Below are 7,200 nucleotides of genomic sequence, written 5' to 3'. Positions count from 1 at the left end.
CCTGAAAATGTGTGCGTTGTGTCACCATGGTAACTCCTAAACATCCCACATTAGAGCTACATGTAGAGCACCCCCAGAGTATTGTCACTACAAAGTATCAGCAGGAGCTTTACAGATCACAAGCATGGAGGGGAAAATAGTTTAAACATTAAAAGTATAAAAGTTTCAGCCAAATCTGAGTTTATATAATGTGTGGTTTAAAATAGTTTTAAGAACATTTTGTGAACAAAAATCTAACTTATGTAACTTTTTTGTATTATATCATTATTCATACATTTGCAGTTTTTCTTTTTTTTTTTTTCTGGCCACAAGTGGTTGGAAAGTTAAAATGACACGCTTAAAAAACATCTAGATTCAAAAATATGATAAACAAAAAAATGACTTGCATGTTTCATCACAGACCACAAGAGTGATTGCAAAGTTAAACGCTTGAAATGGTTTTAGAGAAGTTTTGAAATTATGTATGCATGTATGTATGTATGTATGTATGTATGTATGTATGTATGTATGTATGTATGTATGTATGTATGTATGTATGTATGTATGTATTATTATTATTATTATTATTATTATTATTATTATTATTATTATTATTATTATTATTATTAACTTCCAACCAAGCAACTTTTTTTTACAGACCCCAACCACTGAATTGAAGATGATTAGAACAAATCAAGGTTTAAAAATGTGGTAATCAAAAAAATTACCTGTATGTTTATGTTTATGGTTATGATTATGATTATTATTATTAAGCGCTTTTTTTTACATGCATATATGGGAATGTGGTTTGACAGTTAAAACCAACTGTAGGTTTTTGCAGTGTGGTTTGCGGTTGTTTTAAGAAAATGTTGTGAACACAAATGAAACTTTTGTGGCCTTTTGTATTAGGCCTGTTTCATTCTTTGTTTCCAGCCAAGGAGCATTCTTTACAAGCCACAAGCATTAATGAGAAAGTGGTTGGAAATGTTCAAGCTATTGACCAATAGGTTTTGAGATGTGGTAAACAAAAATTTGACTTATGGCTATAATTTGATATTTGATTGTTTTATTTTCAGACCACAATTGTTGATGGGAAAATTGTTGCAAAGTTAACATTTTATCATTTTATTAAGTTATCAACAAAATGTTGGTTTTTACAATGTGGTTTGTAATGGTTTTAGTGTAATTTTAGAACAAAATTTTAAAGGGCACATATCACACTGTTTTCTAATGTTATAATGTTGTTTCTTCATCAAAAACACAGGTTTCACACACAAGCCCTGCATATTCAGTTCTTTTCTCAAAGAGAACACACTCTGTTCCACCTTGTGATGTCATATGCTAATAGGAAGTGCTCCACTGTGTTTTTATACTCCATACATCTTCACTAAAATCATTTGGAGCATTAAAGTCCTGAAATTGCCAATCTCGACTAAACAAAAGGTAAAAGGTAGCTTTGAAAACTACCACTTCATGACATCACAAGGTGGAACATAGCATTTTGAGCTTTGGAGATGTAGACAGATTAATAATGCAGGATGACCCAAACATGTGCGAACAAAAGGAAACACAATTACAGGGGTGTTTTTAGTGAGGTACCATCATTATAACATGGCTTAAATCTCACAAGAGAATTTATATTATATGACTTTTCACTTTTTAGCCTTGTTATCTTATATTATAATAAATAATTATCTTCCAGCCTATAGGAGCATTCTTTATGGACCGCAAGCATTGATGGGAAAATGGTTCCAAAGTTCAAATTATCAACTGAAGTTTGTTTAAAATGTGGTTTGCGATGACTTCGGGCGATTTCACATGTGAGGTGTCGAGAATGGGTCTTGTTGTTGGCTTTGACATAGTTTTGATTGTCGGAAGGATCGTGTGGAATGTGCAGAGAAACGTATGACCCTGAATTCCTCACACAAATGCTTTCTTTCAGCTCCTTCAGACCAGAGCTGAGGCCGGAGGATTCCCAGGGAGAGGCTTTGTCCCACCGGTCGCTCTGATTCTGTGGAGCGGGGGTCGATCACGCTCCTTTCATACTAGGACGCCAGCTGACCCAATGCAGGTCAATGTGGTCACTCTCTCACCCACTCATTCTTTCACTTTCCCCTGTCTGTCTCTGTCTCTCTCTCTCTCTTCCTCTCCATCTCTCTCTCTTTTTCTCGCTTTCTTTCTATTCCATAACTGCCTCTCTCCCCTCTCTCCTCTCTCTCTCTTCTCTCTTTGTCTCTACTTTTTTTCTGTAGCCTTCCTTCTTGCTTCTCTCTTTCTCTAATTATCTCACTACCTCTCCATCTCTCTCTCTCTCTTTCTTTCTCTTTCTTCCTCTCCATCTCTCTCTCTCCAATTATCTCACTGCCTCTCCATTTCTCTCTCTCTTTTTCTCGCTTTCTTTCTACCCCATTACTGCCTCTCTCCCCTCTTTCTTCCTTTCTCTCTACTCTCTCTCTCACTCTCTCGCTCTTTCGCCTTCTGTCTCTCTCTCTATCTTTCTTTCTATCTCTTTCTCTCTCTGTCTCTCAATTGTCTCGCTCTATCCCTGCTTTTTCTCTGTATCCTTCCTTCTTGATTCGTGTCTTTCTCTCTCTCTCTCTCTCTCCCTTATTACTTCTCTCACTCTCTCTCTTTCTCCCTTTGCCTCTCTTTCTCTCTCACTCAGATCTTTCTCTCCCCTCTGCCCTTCCCCTCGCCCTCCCTCTGTCCACATGTAGTGTGCTTGGTCACTTCTTTAGTCCGCTTGTCTTCACACATACGTCATAGTGGTTGCTGGTGCAGAGCAGTGGAATGTGCCATGTGTTCGAGCCTCTTTACTGAAGGCTTAGGGATGCTCAAGTGTTTGGTAACAATATAATGCTGACACAGACGGATGGAGATGTCAAAGGCTGTTCAAGTGGAAGAGGAAAAAGAAGTACACAGAAACTTATTCAATGTGTTTTAGTGAAAGGACCACCTATGGTTTTCTGCAGTGAACATGAATGGTTTAGTTGTATTGTAAACAGACGCACTATACTGTTCTTTAAATATTTCAAAACAAATTGAACTAAAAACAAATCTGAAATAATTGTACACTGTGTAACTTTTTGTGTGTGTGTTGGATCCCTGCCTGATTCTGCGGAGACAGTATCTATGTTGCATTTATTTATTACAGGTGGTTTTAAAATCTTTTCTAAACTTGCATTACTGTGAGCAGGCTTGCCTCTCCACAGATCTGACCTGTAACTTGGCCTGGTGGTGTCTCCATAGTGAACTTTCCACCAGAAATGTTACACAGCACATTTTAAAATCTGGCCAATTTGAAGACCTGAAACACTGAAAAAAACTTGCATAATAATAATAATAATAATACACAATATATTTAGGGTAAAACATGTCCAATTAAAGCATTTCTGTAGTTTTCATGAAAAGTTACTGAAGTGACATCTTGACCTAATGCTGTGGTAATTAGTGAATAAATGGTCGTTAAACAGGAGGCACAAACAAGGACTTTAGAGCAAAACAATACACCCACTGGAGTTAGAGGCAACCCACTGTTACACTGCTGCAAGGCCTTCAGTATCTGGGAAAAGTAGTTTTACTTAGAAAACATTATGCATTGTTATTGTTATCCTTAACCAGTGATCTTAGTTTAGATAAATTTGTTGTTCAAGATTAGAAAAAACAGAAACTCTTAAGAAATATATTTGTTTTGCAAGTACTTTCTTACAGCAAAGCCACAACATCTTACTAAAAATAATTGTGCAAGACTCTCTCACATGCATGTCTTAATATCCTTATGATCGATTTTGTTTATGTCAGAAAAGAGGAAACTGAAGTGTGTGGTGTAACAGTCTAGACCAATGGTATGCAATTTCACAAGTGAGGCTGACGTCATCTAACCCTCAATGATTAGTGCATTACATCTATAGTCTATAATACTTTAAAGGTGCACTGTGTAAGTTTTCTGGTGGAGGGTCTGTCACCTGCTTGGTTCCATGAAGATCTGTAATTATTTATTTGCCTGGAATGTCCCACAGTATGGCATTAAACTTATTTTGCATAAGTGATTACAGGTGTTTATATTGCTCAAAAATACTTTCAAAAGCATGCATTTCTACAATGAGTGGTGTAGTCTTTCCACAGAGCTGACATGTAACTCTCCATGGACATAGATCAGTTTAATGTGTTTTTGTACTGTTTTATTACAGTCTTATATGTGCAATTTATATGGAGGTTGCCCTAAGACAAATGAGGGTCTGGTCATTCTCCATTCACTTGTGTATTGTATTATTGGTGAATTGGCATTTATACTTAAATGAAAGTAAATATCATACTGTGAAAGATTCCAAGCAAAGACATAGTATCTCCATTGAGACAAGCAAGCAGCTGGCAGACTCTTCACCTGAAGAGTTATGTTGTGCATCTTTAAAGAGCCAACAATACGCTATTTTCTGAACTATGTTATAATGTTGTTTCCTCATCGAAAACAGACCTGGAGTTGTGTTTTGTTTCATTCACACAAGTTTAACTCACAAACCCTACATATTTAGACTGACTTCTTTTCTCAAACATAAAATATCTGCTTATAATACAAGAAGTGTTCCACTGTTTTTAAACACCTTCACTAGAATCATTTAGATCATTTCAGAATTCAATTTTCTAATCTACTGTACTGAAAAAAGGTAAAAGGTAGCTGTTAAATTAAAAACTACCACTATGACATCACAAGGTGGAAGAGAGCACTTTGAGCTTTGGAGATGTAGACACACTAATGGCAAAGGAAAGCATCAGTTTGTTGACTGGACAAAAGTTTATTTGATCCAATAAGTTTCGCAGCTCATTCAAGTTGCTTCTTCAGTTCTGGACAGACGCTGGTGGACACTTCCTTATATCTGTCTGCAGAGAGGAGTTAACTAACTACTCTGGAACACATCTACACCTACTAGACAGACTAATAATAAAAGATGTGTGAATTAAACAAAACACAACTCCAGTTATGTTTCTGATGGGGTAACGGGATTATAACATGACTTAAAGCTCACAAGAGTCAGTTTTGTTCAGTTCAGACCTTCATCCAAGAAAGTAGAACGAGTGAAGTCAGTTTTGAAAGATGATGTTTGTTATAAAATGGGTTGGTACATTTTGAAGCTTGTGGTTGATATAAGGACATGAGGAAGAGAAGGAGAAGGAGGAGGAGGGTGAGTGGGTTGTGAGAGACGCAGGATGTGGCAAACAAACTCAGCGGAAATCCACCATTTAGATAAGACAAGTGAGAGACATGTTTGTACAAAGACTAATCACACGCACGCAACATGTTTATCTGTGGGCTTGCTCGGTGTAGACAGGAGGGAGAGAGGGAGAGAAGGAGGAGAGGAAGAAGAGGAGGTGAAGGAGAGAGAGACAGCATAAGTTTGATGAAGACCCCCTGTAGATGCTATAGATGGTCTTGCATATTCCTTTTTTTTTTTTCAGAACAGTTTCAATGGCATGTGTGACTTATACAACATGTCACCCTCAATGATTAGTGCTTTGTGTTTATGGTTAAATACTTCAAAACTCTCTCTCTCTTAACATGGAGAGGACATCTGCCTGAGGACAGCTGAGACACTGCTGCAGGGTCAAAGGTCACAGAGTCAAACCGAGTACAGAATATGCCTGAAAATGGACACGATGTACAATTATCACATACAAGGGGGGCATCGCCATCATCATCATCATTCAGATTGTATTATTTAGCATCAGGCTGTTGATATTGACAGCAAATAAGTTCTATATGGACTATAAAGTCTCTTAAAGAATCTGTTCTTATTTGACATGTGAACATTTTACACAAATCAACTTACTTCATACTACATCATATTTTAGTGACAAAACTTTTGTCAAAATTCAATAAAAGTGAATTAGCAAAAACAGTTAAGTGTGATTAAACATAAATTATCGGAGGCTTGCAGTTTACTTGTTGTATATTAATGATTTAAAAAATAAATCAAATCTAATATAATCCCATCCCCAAGTGATCAAAGCACTTAACTTTAGTTTCAATTGCAGGCAATTGTGTAGAACAGGGTCTCCAACCTTTTTACTGCTGTGAGCTACTTTCTGTGAAATGAAAATGCCAGAGAGCTACTAATTTTAGCAGTCAGCAGAAATTTTGTAAATGTAAGAGACATGGTAAGCCGAAGATGAGGTACAGTTAGATTTCTATGAAACTATAAACCCATTATCCAGTTATCAGTGCACAAAATTAGGCATCAAAATTATACATTTACAAATACAATAGGCATTAAATCAATCAAATTTTAGTTATTCAGCGCAATATGTCTAATTCCAAAATCCCTTGGCGAGCTACTTGGAAGGGAGCTACAGGCTGGAGACCCCTGGTGTAGAATATAGCAACCAAAACAAAAAAACGTACTAATGAATATTAGGGGTGTAACGATATCCAAGTCTCACCATATGATATTGTCATGGTATGAACCTCACAGTACGATATTTATTGCGATTTTTGTGGAGGCTAACAAAACTGTTAATATGCCATTTTTTCCTCTTAAAATGCCTTGACAAGACTTAATCCAAAGAACTACGACTTAGAACTGTTAATTCTTCTTGTAGTCTGCACTAAAATGGAACAAAGGATCATGGTTTATGTAGTTCCCTCCTGTCTTTTTTTAGCTAGAAAGAAACTAATTCGATATATTGTGATGATCCACGATATTATTGTGAGAACTTTGACGATACAATATCACAATATTTTTCGATATATTATTGTTACATCCCTAATCAGTATCAAAACTAGTATCAATACTTGTATGAGTAGGTTTCAATACTAAAAAAAAGTCACATTTACTGAACAGAAATGAACTTTACCTGAATATCTTTAGAATGATCTTGAGCTGAATCAGAACAAATATAACCACACATAGAATAAATGATCATGAACCACTATGGAACCTACCTACTATGGAAAGTACTATGATTAAATACTGAAAATCACATTATATTGTCTAAAGAAAGAGTGTTTTTATTATCATTATGGCATCAAATCTGTCTATGGCTTAGTATTGAAAAAGAGTTTAAAAGTTTAGTATGTTAACAACACTAGTCCTATACAATTTATTTTTCACTTTTTATATTTTTCTCACACTTTCTCCATATGATTTAATGAGGCAACAACATCACATTTAAAAACTTAAAGTCCGTACAATAAGGCAGGAGCTAATATTCAGCATTTCACCTCTC

This window comes from Boleophthalmus pectinirostris, unplaced genomic scaffold (assembly GCF_026225935.1).
Source record: "Boleophthalmus pectinirostris isolate CB_2022bp ecotype Guang Dong unplaced genomic scaffold, ASM2622593v1 HiC_scaffold_8, whole genome shotgun sequence".
In the NCBI taxonomy this organism is placed as follows: Eukaryota; Metazoa; Chordata; class Actinopteri; order Gobiiformes; family Gobiidae; genus Boleophthalmus; species Boleophthalmus pectinirostris.
The sequence above is the reverse complement of the archived record's forward strand: the minus strand, read 5'-3'. Positions refer to the sequence as shown.